Source organism: Dama dama, chromosome 9 (genome assembly GCF_033118175.1).
Source record: "Dama dama isolate Ldn47 chromosome 9, ASM3311817v1, whole genome shotgun sequence".
Classification (NCBI taxonomy): domain Eukaryota; kingdom Metazoa; phylum Chordata; class Mammalia; order Artiodactyla; family Cervidae; genus Dama; species Dama dama.
The window spans coordinates 83,310,075-83,324,684 of NC_083689.1; the positions used below are offsets into that span (position 1 = coordinate 83,310,075).

General features: G+C 41.7%; 1 protein-coding gene across 1 annotated transcript in view; it reads left to right on the plus strand.

Annotated features, from left to right (window-relative positions):
• The first annotated feature begins 8,532 nt into the window (after positions 1-8,532).
• Positions 8,533-14,610, plus strand: part of ATG10 (autophagy related 10) — a 254,085-nt gene continuing 248,007 nt past the window's right edge. Inside the window, exon 1 of the mRNA XM_061151949.1 lies at positions 8,533-8,595. The gene's annotated coding sequence lies outside the window, so the exon portion shown is untranslated. The remainder of the gene's footprint in view (positions 8,596-14,610) is intronic.

The window sequence follows — 14,610 nt, forward strand, 5'->3', positions numbered from 1 at the left end:
ATATGGCAGAAAGTAAAGAGGAACTAAGGAGCCTCTTGATGAAAGAGGAGAGTGAAAAAGCTGGCTTAAAACCCAACATTAAAAAACTAAGATCATGGCATCCGGTCCCATCACTTCACAGCAAATAGATGGGGAAACAATGGAAACCGTGAGAGACTTTATTTTCTTGGGCTCCAGAGTCACTGCAGATGGTGACTGCAGCCATGAAATTAAAAGACATTTGCTCCTTGGAAGTGAAACTATGACAAACCTAGACAGTAAATTAAAAAACAGACACATCACTTTGCCTACTAAAGTCCATATAGTCAAAGCTATGGTTTTTCCAGGAGTCACATATAGATGTGAGAGTTGAACCATAAAGAAGGCTGAGCACTGAAGAATTCATGTTTTCTAACTTTTATGTTGGAGAAGACTCTTGAGAGTCCCTTGGACTGCAAGGAGATCAAACCAGTCAATCCTAAAGGAAATCAACCCTGAATATTCAAGCTCCAATACTTTGACCACATAATGCGAAGAATTGACTCATTGTAAAAGACCCTGATGCTGGGAAAGATTGAGGGCAAGAGGAGAAGCCGGTAAGAGAGGATGAGATGGTTGGATGGCATCAATGGACATGAGTTTGAGCAAACTCTGGGAGACAGTGAAGAATAGGGAAGCCTGGCATGCTGCAGTTCACAGGGTTGCAAAGAGTCAGACACAACTGAGTGACTGAACAACAACTCTCTTATTGACATCATGATGATCTTTAGTTTTTTGATTCCTCTCCTTTGCCAACTCTGTTGATCCCCTTTCAGTATCTGACTTCTTTACCACCCAGTTCAGATCCCAGGGATCTCATTTTATCACTCACCTTCTGACAACCTTAATTAACCCTACCCTTTCTATTCTTTCAGCACCCTGCAAGCCTGCAATCTGGATTCATCTACTTATCTATGTTTTATCCTTCTTCACCCAAGCAGGGTGGATGACACTGGGGGCGGGGTGGGGTGGGGGGGAAATCACAAAATATAGGAACTAGTACCTGCACTAATATCGGAATCTAGGGCTTTCCAGGTGGCGCGAGAGGTAAAGAACCCACCTGCCAATGCAGAAGATGTATTAAGAGACTCGAGTTCAGTCCCTGGGTAGGGAAGATCCTCTGGAGGAGAGAATGGCAACCCACTCTGGTATTCTTGCCTAGAGAATCCCGTGGACAGAAGGTCCTGGAGGGTTATAGGGTCGCAAAGAGTTGGATACGACTGAAGCGACTTAAGATGCACATAATCACAGTCTTAGCTATACTTTCAAACCTTATACATTGTCTCTCAGCTTCTTTTATTTCTTTTGAGGACTATTACAAACTTTTACTTGTTTTTTAAGCCCTTCTCCTTGGTTCCCAAAAGCAGCTCTGCTAACCTCCCATTTCACAAAGAAGACGCTATCAGAAATAAACTTTCCTCAACTTGTCTTCCACAGCACTTTCCTCCCAAATAGAAAAGCATCCGTTTTTACTCCTGTCACTAGATCTCTCTCTCTTTTGCCCTCTTCCCAATTAATGCAGATTAGTCTTTGGGACTCAACCACTTCTTTTCTCCTCAGGGGCTGTGTTGCCTCAATTATCTCTTTCACTTTTAGTTCTTGGCCTATAGATTGGAACAAGTCATAGCCACTTACAACAAAAATACTTTCCCTTGGCTCTGATCCTCTGCTACCTGCCACTCTATCTTTTCCTTCTTTTCATAGAAAAGCTTGAGGTCTCCACTCCCTTGCTGCTTTCCTTTGTTGTTGTTTTTGTTGGTTTTCAAAGACCCATTTATTTTGTAATCCATCAGAAACTTAAACCACCACCATAACATCTAAACTGCTTTGCTAAGTGATCAGGGTCTTCTTAATTTCAAAATCTAGTGGTCACCTTTCAGTATTTATCTTCCTTGATTACTTTGCTTTATTTTTGATAGAGTTAAGGACTCTCTGGGGAAGCTTTTTTTTTCCTTTTCTTATTATACTAGTCTTTCCTATCCCCCTCCTAATTCTTGTAGAATCCTTGTGGGCCCTTCCACCTATTTTAAAAATATTAATATTCTCTAAGCTTTCACCCTTAGATCTCTTTTCTCATTGTATATATTCTGCCTTGAATAGTGCGCCTTTTTTGACTGCAGCTCGAACTATCATCTATTAGTGCAACACCCATATACAGAGAATTTTTTTTTTTCTGGTGGGAATTAGGATTTAAAGTCAACACAAAAGACAAAAATAGAGTTAAAATTACCTTTGAAAAGTCCCCTAAAATACTGTATACATGATTTTAAATGTATATACTATCAATCAAGAAATCCTACACAGCCAGCTTTCCTCTGCTTTTGGAACAGAAGGTTGTTTCTTGAGTTGAGCACCAGATGAAGTTGTTGGCTTGCGTTTAAGGGGCCATGTTATAAGAAAAATATGTTTTGTTTTTTTGCCAAGCACATATAGTAGAGTTAATATGTTAAGTAAGTGTAGGAGATAAATCCACTGTATATATTTTCAGCCTGACTTCTTTCATGAGTTCCAGCCTTATATAGAAAACTACCTACTAAATATCACCTTTTTGATATGCCAATCCAGATTCTTTAGTTAGATTTCTGAAAGATGAAGAAATGAGATAACTCACATTCAACTTAGCCAGGAGGTTATTATTATTATTTGCTGCACTGTGTGGCATGTGAGATCTTAGTTCCCTGGCTAGGGGTTGAAACTATGCCCCCAGCATTGGGAATGAGGAGTCTTAACCACTGGACCACCAGGGAAGTTCCAGCAAAGGCATTTACTGAAATGATATAGTGATGTGACAAGGGTCTAGCTCACACATGATAGCTTTCTTATCATCTGTGTTGATGTTCTTATTCCAGGTAGGTGTCCTTTAGCACTGTACAGCTGCCAGAAGCCAATCTGCCTGCTCAAGCCATAGGCAGCCACAGCTTGGTAAAATCCCTAGGTCAAGCATCACACAGGCCAGTAACCTCTGGCTGAACAGCTCTACTGAGACTAGTGGAATTCATAAGCATCTATGAAGGCATTTCCATTTCTTTACTGGTCCTTTCAAGTGCTGTGTTTCACCCATTGATTGTCACAGCACCTTGAAGACCATCCTCATAGAGCCATTCATTATGCACCCAAACTAAATGCCAGCATTTCCCCATTAACTGGACTGGACATCTATTACAAGCTGTATGTATTAAGAGCCAATTTTAGAGACAAGTCTATATATAAGACAATAAGCATCACCTCCTCAAAAGAGAACACTCCTACACTGTTGGTAGGACTGTAAATTGGAGCAGCCATTATGGAGAACAGTATGGAGGCTCCTTAAAAAACTAAAAATAGAGTTACCATATGATCTAGCAATCCACTTCTGGATTGCTGAAGAAATCCAGCTGGAAAAACTCTAATTCGAAAAGATACATGCACCCTATGTTCATAGCAGCAAAGACAAGCATACCTTCATACTAAGTTGCTTCAGTCATGTCTGACTGTTGCGACCCCATGGACTGCAGCCCACTGGACTCCCCTGTCCATGGGATTTTCCAGGCAAGAATCCTGGAGTGGGTTTCCATGCCCTCCTCCAGGGAATCTTCCCAACTCAGGGATTGAACCCATGTCTCTTATGTCTCCTGCATTGGCAGGCAAGTTCTTTACCACTACTGCCACCTGGGAGGCCCAGCCAAGACTTGGTAGCAACCTAAATGTCCATGGACAGATGAATGAATAAAGAAGATGTGGTGTATAAATACAATGGAATACTCCTCAGCCATAAAAAAGAATGAAATATTGCCATTTGCAGCAATATGGATGAACCTAGAGAATGTCATACTAACTGAAGTAAATCAGACAAGGGCAGACATCATATATTATTTATATGTGGACTCTAAAAAGTGATACAAATGAACTTATTTACAAATGAGAAACAGACTTACAGACAGAAAAAGACTTAGGGCTACCAAAGAGGAAGTGGAACGAGGAGGGACAATTAAGGAGTTTGGGATTAACAGATGCATAGTACTATATGTAAAATAAACAAACAACAAGAATCTACTATATAGGACAAAGCTGGCTTAAAACTCAACATTCAAAAAACAAAGATCATGGCATCCTGTCCCATCACTGCATGGCAAATAGATGGGGAAACAGTGGAAACAGTGGCAGTAATGTCTCTGCTTTTTAATATGCTGTCTAGGTTGGTCATAGTTTTGCTTCCAAGGAGCAAGCATCTTTTAATTTCAAGGCTGCAGACACCATCTGCAGTGATTTTGGAGCCCCCCCAAAAGAAAGCCTCTCACTGATTTCATTGTTTCCCCGTCTATTTGTTGTGAAGTGATGGGACCAGATGCCATGATCTTAGTTTTCTGAATGTTGAGCTTTAAGCCAACTGTTTCAGTCTCCTCTTTCACTTCCATCAAGAGGCTCTTTAGTTCTTCTTCACTTTCTGCCATAGGTTTGGTGTCATCTGCATAGCTGAGGTTACTGATATTTTTCCCAGCAATCCTGATTCCAGCTTGTGCTTCATCCAGCCTGGCATTTCGCATGATGTACTCTGCAAATAAGTTAAATAAACAGGGTGACAATATATAGCTGTGACATATTCTTTTCCTGATTTGGAACCAGTCTGTTGTTCCATGTACAGTACTAACTGTTGCTTCTTGACCTGCATACAGATTTTTCAGGAGGTAGGTCAGGTGGTCTGGTATTCCCATCTCTTTCAGAATTTCCCACAGTTTCTTGTGATCCACCCAGTCAAAGGCTTTGGCCTAGTCAATGGAGCAGAGGTAGATGTTTTTCTGGAACTCTCTTGCTATGGTCCATCCGATGTTGGCAATTTGATCTCTGGTTCCTCTGCCTTTTCTAAAACCAGCTTATACATCTGGAAGATCTCTGATTTTCAACTTCGTGCCCTGTCCCCTTCCCTCCTATTTCTGTTTCACTGCCCAACACTTCACATATTCATCTTGCTCATCTTTGCCTCCTTCCCACAAACTCTGGCAACCACCAATCTTTTTATGTTTCTATAGTTTTGCCAATTATACTTTTTTTCCTTTCACTCTTTTAGGTAATTTCTGTGCACACAGAGCTTCAAGATAAGTTTCTTATCTCTGACATACAATCAGATTAGCTCCTCTATTTTGTGTAATATATCTTTTCCTAAGGACCTCCTGGAAGGTGGTAGAGGAGATCTGACCCCTACAGGCTGCACCAGAGACAGTTCTACTCCAGTATTTACGTTTCCTTCTTTGTTTTAGTAAAACCATCTCACATTGTGAAGGTTTTACTGAGTCCTTGCGAACCTAGCTAGAGACCACACTTACTACTTTCCTGGTATCTCAGTGTGGCTCATAGGATATGAGCAGAAAGAATATGTACAAAAGAACTCATAGGTTAAAAGAAAACACTAAATGCAGTTTTTATAACCCTATTTTGGATTCTTTATTTTTTTTTTCCATTTATGTGTCTCAGCAAAACAAATAAACAAAACTGCAGAAGACTCAATTTCTGTGAGGCTCTATGGGGAACATGGACATTTAAAGTATAATGAACAAACAGAAGCCTGTGAGGATGAAAAAAAGCATGGTCAGGAAGCTGGAAGGAGAATTGTGGGGGGATTGTGGTCTTATGGAAACTAAGGGAAGCAAGACATTTTAGGAATGATCAACATGTCCAAATGAAACAGACAAATCCAGTAAAATAAGGGATGAAAATGGTCAATGATTCATAGATCATTACTTTAAGTCTCGAGTTTATATCTATAAAATGGGTACCTCATGTGGTTATTATGAGATTAAATTAAACACAAGCTTCTTGGGACTCCCCTGGTGGTTCAGTGGCTAAGACTCTATGCTCTTATTGCAAGGGGCCTGGGTTTGATCTCTGGTCAGGGAATTAGATCCCATATGACACAAATAAAGACCCCACATACCACAAGGAAGATTGAAGATGTCATGTGCCACAACTAAGACTGGTGCAGCCAAATAAATAAATAAATAAAAACAGAATATTAAAAAAAAAGCTTCTGATGTGTGGTAGGTGCTCAATAAATTTTATACTTTCCTTTTTCTCCTTTTGTGATTAATTCATAGTTTTATTCAAATACTAATTACTCGTAAGGAGCCCTGCTGGAGGCTGAGGATGCACTAATAACAGACTTTGCACTAGAGTACTCTACAGAGTACAGACTACCAGTACCATCCTTCTCCATGACTGATATGATGAGAGGAAGTATACGGAAGTTACCTGATTTACTTTAGGTTGTTTGGTTTTGGTAGGCCAACTATGCATTTATAGCATCACTAACTCAATGGACATGAGTTTGAGCAAACTCCAGGAGATAGTGAAGGACAGGGAAGCCTGGTGTGTGCTATCATTCTTGGCATCAACAAAGAGTCAGACACGACTTAGCGACTCAACAACAAGGGTAATTATAAAACTTAAAACCATCTCAAATTAAAAAACAGTTTGTTAATATGATGTGGTGGTGTTGATGCATGAAAAGTGTTTCTAATTAGTGAATACAATGTAAAGGAATGCATTCTCCTCTTTGTATCAAAGATTTATGTTTTTAAGGCTGCTCTTGACTTCTGAAATGGCACACTCTGTGGAGTATGTCTCTTTCTAAATATATCTATTTCTTATCCATCACTATGTCTCTCACTGATTCTTTGTGATGAGACATCAAGAACTTGAGCTTCATTAATTCCCAAAACCAGTAACTGCTTGGATATGCTCTTTGGGACTCATGGAAGGTTTAGGAGATAAAAGCCTTTTTCTACAAACAATAACTGGGGGAAACGCTTCCTCCTGAAACTCAGGAGCAATTGGTTTCCAACAGAGGGAAGGACAGGGATATGATTCTGGGTCACTAGCCTTATTTCAATATTACAGTAAAAGTATTCCTTTGGCAAAAAAAAAAAAAAAATTATGTTTTAAAAATAACTGGGTAAAGTTGGAGACACCCACCAGCTGAAATTCTCTCACTGCCCCATGCTTTTCAAAAATAAAGTGGATAATTTTAATTGGCAGTTATCCAATTAATTTATATCTACAGTTGCTCAAACATGTTAGGACTTTCATCTTTACCACTGGTATCTTCTTTAAAATTGAGTTTTAAGCTATTTTACACGCGGCAAAATCTCTTTTAAGAGTTTTGGCAAACGAAGGTAAAGTTCTATTACCCCTCAAAATTTCCTCAAGCCCCTTTTTAGTCATTCCCTTCCTCTGATTACCACTGATCAGGGTTGTCCCTTTTTGGCTCAGATGGTTAAGAACCTGCCTGCAATGTGACAGACCTGGCTTAGATCCCTGGGTCACGAAGATCCCCTGGAGAAGGGAACGGCTACCCATGCCAATATTCTTGCCTGGAGAATTCCATGGACATAGTGGCCTGACGGGCTATAGTCCATGGTGCGCAGAGTCGGACACGACTGAGCGATACCTACACACACACACACACACACACACACACACACACACACACACAGAGTACTTTGAAATAATTATAAACTCACAGGAAATTGTAAAAATAGTACATTGTGTTCTGAGCATCCAACACCTAACTTTCTCCAGTGGTGACATCTTACATAACTGTGGTACAAGATCAATACCATGCTCTGTACGTTTGAAGGCAGGTTTTCCTTTCACTTCTTTGCCTGTGTTTACTCATTTCTTTTGAAACAAATTTAATTCTGTCGTGTTAAAAGGAGCAGATGCTAGTTTTCCCTCAGATGTCTGCCGTTGCATTTTCAGTATTTCAGTTGGATAACCCCTGTTACTCTCTGCATTTTCTCTAGTCTTTTTTATATTCCACCACCCCGCGCTCCAATTTAATTCTGCACCCAGTTTTTTTTCCCCCCTGAGCTTTGTGCCAGACGGTACTACTGTCAATTCTCCAGTCCCTAACTTCTATATCGGTCCGTAAGTTTTAAAGGTGGTCGTGCTAGTGCTTAATTGCGCTCACAGGAGTTTTGCAGTGTGTGTTTTGAGAGCCGGCACGGTTCTCCAACCTCTGAGGACACTCTAGGAGCACTGAACGGTTCAGCTCCGTTCTTGCCCTACCTTTCTCCATTGGGCATCCTTTTATTTTCTAGATACTTGGTTGTTTGTTGGAGGAGAGTATGCAGAGACTCTTGAAGTCGCTGACAACCCCTCCCCTTTCTCAAGGCGCCTCCTTTGTGCGGCGCTGAGAGAGCCCACCGCCGCCCTGCGAAGTGCGGGGCGGAGCCTCGGCGGCGGCCGTTGGAAGCCCCAGAGAGGTCACGCCCCCCGGCCCGGTCCCGACGCACGCGGCCCACTACGTCAGCCGCCGGCGCGAGCCGTGTCCCGGAGTGTGCGGGAGATACAGTGCGCATGCTCCCTCTGAGTCGCCTCAGGCGACGGCAGCTGAGGGCGGGCTAGGGCTCTTTTCAGTGGTGGGCGTCCCTGCCGGCAGGTTCTGCTCCTCTGCCGCAGCCCCGTTTGCCCCGGGGGCCCATTGCTCCAGTCCTCGCGATCGCTGGCTGGGCGGTGGGTCCCTCACCCCAGCTCCCCTCCCCCAACTCCGTCGCCCCGCCCCCGCTGGGCTGGGCGGCCGGGTCTGGGGCCGAGCGGAGCGGGGTGAGTATTCCCACAGCTTTTGCCGGCAGAGTCTCTTCCCCGGTCTCTTGCTTGCACGGGCGTCACACAACTCCTGAGATAGGGGGGAAGGGAGGGCGGGAAACAGCCCAGCCCTGAACAAAAGGGCGGGGACGCGGGGCTCCCGCCCGTGAAATGCAGGCCGGGTCGCGCTGGGACCGCGGCGCGGGGACGAGCTGCCACCGGGTCTGGACCCTACTCCTGGGCCACTATCGTGACCTCACCCTCCATTTAGGTAGTTCCTACCCTGGGTTTAAAGCCAGTCCCCATTTAGAATGTCTTTGCCTCCTAATCTTGAAACAAAGGATATTAATGTACTGGGATTCCATTAGTGAAGTGAAGTCGCTCAGTCGTGTCCGACTCTTTGCGACCCCAAGGACTGTAGCCCACCAGGCTCCTCCATCCATGGGATTTTCCAGGCAAGAGTATTGGAGTGGGTTGCCATTTGGTTCTCCAGGGATTCCATTAGTCAAGTATTATTTAACCTGAAGAAATTATTATTCTTTAAGTAATAGGAATTTTTCTTCCAAATAACCTGTCTACTCATAGTATCTGAAATGATGACTGGAGGATGGGCGGGATAAAGGAATGTTAGTTACTTGATTTATAGAGCCAAACTTTTATGATGGTAAAAGTTATAAACATCCTCCAAAAGGCAAAAGGATTGCTACACTGTCTTTTCAAAGTAGAGCCTTGTCTAATAGGCCCACCTGTTAGAGACTCAGTTATCTAGGGAACTATACTTTTGCTTGACATAGTATTGATTAGGGCCCAGGCTTTGCAGTTTTTTGTCTAATGGAGATGCAAATTATTTCTGACTGGGAGAAAAAATTACGCTGAAGGTTATTGTTTTATTGCCCTATTTCCAAGATTTTTAAAAATATTTTTTACCATTCGGCTTGTTAGTTCATTATGAATTCAGTAAATCTTTGCCACAGGCTCACTTTGTATGAATCGTGTTTATAATGTCTCAAAAATTACACTTTGACAATGGCCTCGCTCTTTAGTAGTAAAAGCTTACTTTAGACATTAAAGAATTGGAAAGCATGGGCCCTAAGTAGTACTCCTCCTATCCTTCTTGCTTCTGAAGGGTCAAATATGGATAAGAGAAGACATTTACAAAATGAGCTTTTAAGTTTCTGAGAATGATAAAGCAACCCCTTAGGAAAAACAAGTAGGGTAAAGTTTATATAAGTAATTTCTTTCAGCCTGGGCTTGATTTAATTTTTGATATCTTTGAAGCCTAGAGATGTGTTCAGTTCAGTTCAGTCATTCAGTCGTGTCCAACTCTTTGCGACCCCATGAACCGCAGCATGCCAGGCCCCCCTGTCCATCACCAACTCCCAGAGTCCATCCAAACCCATGTCCATTGAGTCGGTGAGGCCATCCAACTTTCTCATCTTCTGTTGTCCCCTTCTCCTGCCCTCAATCTTTCCCAGCCTCAGGGTCTTTTCAAATGAGTCAGCTCTAGAGATGTGTTAGGGACCCTAGAGGCAGTGTTTGAGACATGAACATTATCAGGGAACCCTAATAACAACAAAATGCCCTAGAGATTGGTGATTAACAAGTGTCTTCAGGGGCCACATTTCTGGGTATAAAACAACTGGAAAGTAGGGGAATGGAGAATAAATCCTACCTAAAAGCATCCAAATTAAGGAGAGGCTGCTGAAAATCATGCAGAACCTGAGGGTTGTCTAATGTAACTGGCACCCTAGGCCTTATAGTGCTTGATCGTGTAGGTTTACAGGACCAAGAAAGAATATTTACTAATATGAATTTAGCTTCAAATTTAGGGTTAGTTCATATCAGTTCAGTTCAGTTCAGTCATATCACTGTTGTATAATAGCTTTTGGAAAAAAACTTTAATCATCTCTTTTAAGTTCAAGAATTTATAGTTTCCTTTTGTTTACTGTTTCAAATAGAATCTCTCTAGAGTTTTAAGTAGATTTAGAAACTGCACCCCCCCCCCCCCCCCCCCCACACACACACATACAAACACCCCAGTATTCCAGTGTTCCTTAATCTACATTCTCTATTTAGGCTCTTTACCTGTCTACTCTGCCTCATTTCAGCCTGTTCCTAGATTCACTGCCTGCCCCCCAACCCCTCATCATCTTCATTATTTTTTGTAGTAGCTCTGCCTTTCAGTATCCTTTTATAATTCAAGGATTACCTGAAATGTAATTACTCTAGAGCAGAAGCTCTGATTCCGCATTGACTGCCTTATGTCAGATTGCCACATTTAACAACTGGTACCTTGGACGAATTACTTAACCTCTCTATCCCAATTTCTTCATGTATAAAATGGAGAAAATCGTAGTAACTACCTCATAGGGTTGCTGTGAGGATGTAACAAGCTAATATGGTTTTTAATTCATAGGGTGGCTCAATGGTAAAGAATTCGCCTACAGTGGAGGAGACTTGAGTGTGTCCCTGGGTCAGGAAGATCCCCTGAAGGAAATGGCAGCCTACTCCAGTATGCTTGCGTGGGAAATTCCACGGACAGAGGAGCCTGGTGGACTACAGTCTGTGGGATTGCAGAGTCAGACACGACTGAGTGACTAAATAACAACAATAAATTGTACATAATATAAAAACATACAAAACAAAGATAAATGAGAGTCGTGAAAAACTGACATGTGAATAGAAAGATGAGGTTGGGGTATATTGGGTGTCTGTGTGCTCAGTTGTGTCTGACTCTGTGTCCATGGACTGTAGCACTCTAGGCTCCTCTGTCCATAGAATTCTCCTGGCAAGAATACTGGCAGGGATTGCCATTTCTTCCTCCAGATGGAGTATGTTATACTCAAACATATAGTGGTGGGATATAGACTAAGTTCTGAGCTTCATGATGGTCATTGAAAAGAAGGAAACATATCACTTGCTGAGGAAAAATACAGCTTCCTTGGATGTATTTAGTGTGTGAAATGTATATTGTGATAACAGATACGCATTCAAAAACATACAAAGAAGCCCTAGGGTTAAGTTCATCAGACTTTGTTAAGCCTAACCTGCTTCTCAGTTTTTCTCAAAGAGGGCTCAGTTCAGTTCAGTCTCTGAGTCATGTCCGACTCTTTGCGACTCCATGGGCTGTAGCACGCCAGGCTCCTCTGTCCATCACCAACTCCCGGAGCTTACTCAAGCTCATGTCCATCGAGTCAGTGATGCCATCCAACCATCTCATCCTCTGTTATCCCCTTCTCCTCCTGCCTTCGGTCTTTCCCAGCATCAGGATCTCTTCCGGTGAGTCTGTTTTTCACATTAGGTGGCCAAAGTATTAGAATTTCAGCTTCAGCTTTAGTTCTTCCAATGAATATTCAGGACTGATTTCCTTTAGGATGGACTGGTTTGATCTCCTTGCAGTCTAAGGGACTCTCAAGAGTCTTCTCTAGCACTGCAGTTCAAAAGCATCAATTCTTCGGTGCTCAGCTTTATGGTCCAACTCTCGCATCCATACATGACTACTGAAAAAGCCATAGCTTTGACTAGATGGACCTTTGTTGGCTCAACCACCATTTTTATGGAACTGTTCTGTACATTGCAGAATGCTTATTATACTTGGTCTTTGAGCACTAAGTGGCAATGACAGACTGCATCTCCTCATGCCCCACCCCACCTCTGTTACAATCCAGTATGATCCTACTCATTTCCAAACAACCCCTTCAAGAGTGGTTCCTCCTGATGTTGGGAGCCATTGGACCTTATTTGTCTTACTTTACACAAAACCTATGCTTCATCTGCTGCCTTTTTTTTTTTTTTTTAAACTTAGCACGTTCTTTTCAGGCCCTGTCTTGCTGGCGCTATTCCATCTTTTGACATACTTTTGTCTCCACCTGGTAGGCTCTTATTCAAACTTCAAAATTCAGTTCCAAGTTTTCCAGATTCCCTTTTTCTGGAGTCTTCTCTGATTTTCCCAGAAAAATTTTGACACTTCTTCCTTTGAGGACCTACACACATAGTAAGTGCTAGAATATTGTAGGTGCTGAGTGAATGAATGAAAATCTTGTAGAAATAAGAAGGCATGTTAATCTAGTCTTTAATTAAGACTTTGCAAGATGAAAATGTCCAACTGCTTTTTATTTTTTTTGCAAAAAGTAGTGACACTTGGTAATATATTTTAAAAACACATTGCTCTGTCATGAATTCAGACTTTAGACCAGCGCTGAGTCTGGAATCTCTGAAACAGTGTTGATCTTTTTGTACTGTCTTATTTCTTGAATATCTTTGGCCAAGGTCATAAGCTTTTAGTTCCTGGGTCTGGTCTAATTAGCATATGTGCTGATGAGTTAGTTCTACAAGTCCCACTATTCAAAGCCAGCAAAAGAATTTGAGCTGGTGGATCAGTTCTGCTGGAGGAATAATTTCTCTCACATGTATGCAGAGAAGTCTTGTTTTATGTAAAAACACAATAATCTTGTAAAAGTAATGACACCAGTATCAGAAAGTTTAGATGTCATACAAATCTATTGTTTGAATGGGAAAAGATCGAACTTATGAATAGGCTTAAAAGTTTAGTTGAAGAAAGGTGCTATTAAGAGGTAGATATGTAAAATAAATTCATTTCAAAGTTTGAATTTTTTTTAGTATTTTTATTTAGTATATATAGCATGCTTAACTCTGTTATAAGGTTATGTGTGTGTGTGTGTTAGTTGCTTAGTCGTGTCTGACTCTTTGCAATCCCACAGACTATAGCCGCACCAGGCTCCTCTGTCCATGGGATTCTCCAGGCAAGAACACTGGAGTGGGTTGCCATTTCCTTCTCCAAAATGAACTATAGAAAGAAAGAAAGTGAAGTCGCTCAGTCGTGTCCGACTCTTTGCGACCCCATGGACCGCAGCCTACCAGGCTCCCCCATCCATGGAATTTTCCAGGCAAGAGTACTGGAGTGGGTTGCCATTTCCTTCTCCTATAAGATATGAAATTATAAGTCACAAGTCCTCAGCTGTTTAAACATTGCTCTGTCATCTCTGGTGGAAGAGATGGCTGTGGCTACCCTGATTTTTGTTCCTTTGGAGCCAAACTGTTTTTTTTTTTTTTTCGTGTCTGCATTTTTGTTTTCCTTTTTGTTCTTTAAATAAATTCCATAGACTACCTCTAGGCATGGGTTTCTTTCCAGCATTTTTCTCAAACATAGTGAATCCACTCAGTTTATGGGGGTAAATCTTTTTAATCTTTCTTTTACTCAGCTCAGGAAAAAATTTTCAGTTGTATGCTTGCTTATGATTTCAGTTCAGAAATGCCAGTTATTTGTAGGTTGGATCTGTGTTCTTTGTCCTTCCTGTCAATCAATATACATTGTTTTCTTCTTGGTCCTTTTTCTTCTGTGTTTGGAGATCATCTCATGTGTATATGTTAAAATGTTAATGAGATTTCCCCCCGCCTGTTTCTGTACCTTTGTCTACTATTATATGTTTGAATTCCCTTCCAGTTTTTTCTTCTTCAGTTTCCTTTTTAATCTTAGCTGTTGTTTCCCCTCTCATTTCTTGCTTTTCAAAGACTTTTTTTTTATTTGCCCTTTTCTTTTTCAATTGGAGAAGGAACTGGCAACCCACTCCGGTACTCTTGCCTGGAGAATCTCATGGACGGAGAATCCTGGTAAGCTACACTTTATTGGGTCGCAAAGTGTCGGACGCGACTGAGTGATTTCACTCACTCAGTCACTCACTTTTTCAATTGGGAGAAGGATAATTTCTGAGTTTTTCCTCCTGTTTCCTAGTGTAAGCCCATGATAGGAGCAAGCTTTCTTCTTTATGGCAATGCTCCTTTTTCTTCTGGTGTGCAAGCTTCAGCTTGGCCCTGTGCTGTTAGCAAGGTTTTTGGTTTTCTTAGCTTGACAGAAGAGGGACTTCTGTAGGGATGGTGTTGCTCATTCTTGTCAGACTGAGTAAGCTTCTTGTATCCCCTTCACTACACTTAGATGCTGTGGGACTCTTCTCAGTATTAGGGTGGAGAGCATTTTGATAGATACAACCCAATTTATGAAGGATAGATCTTTCT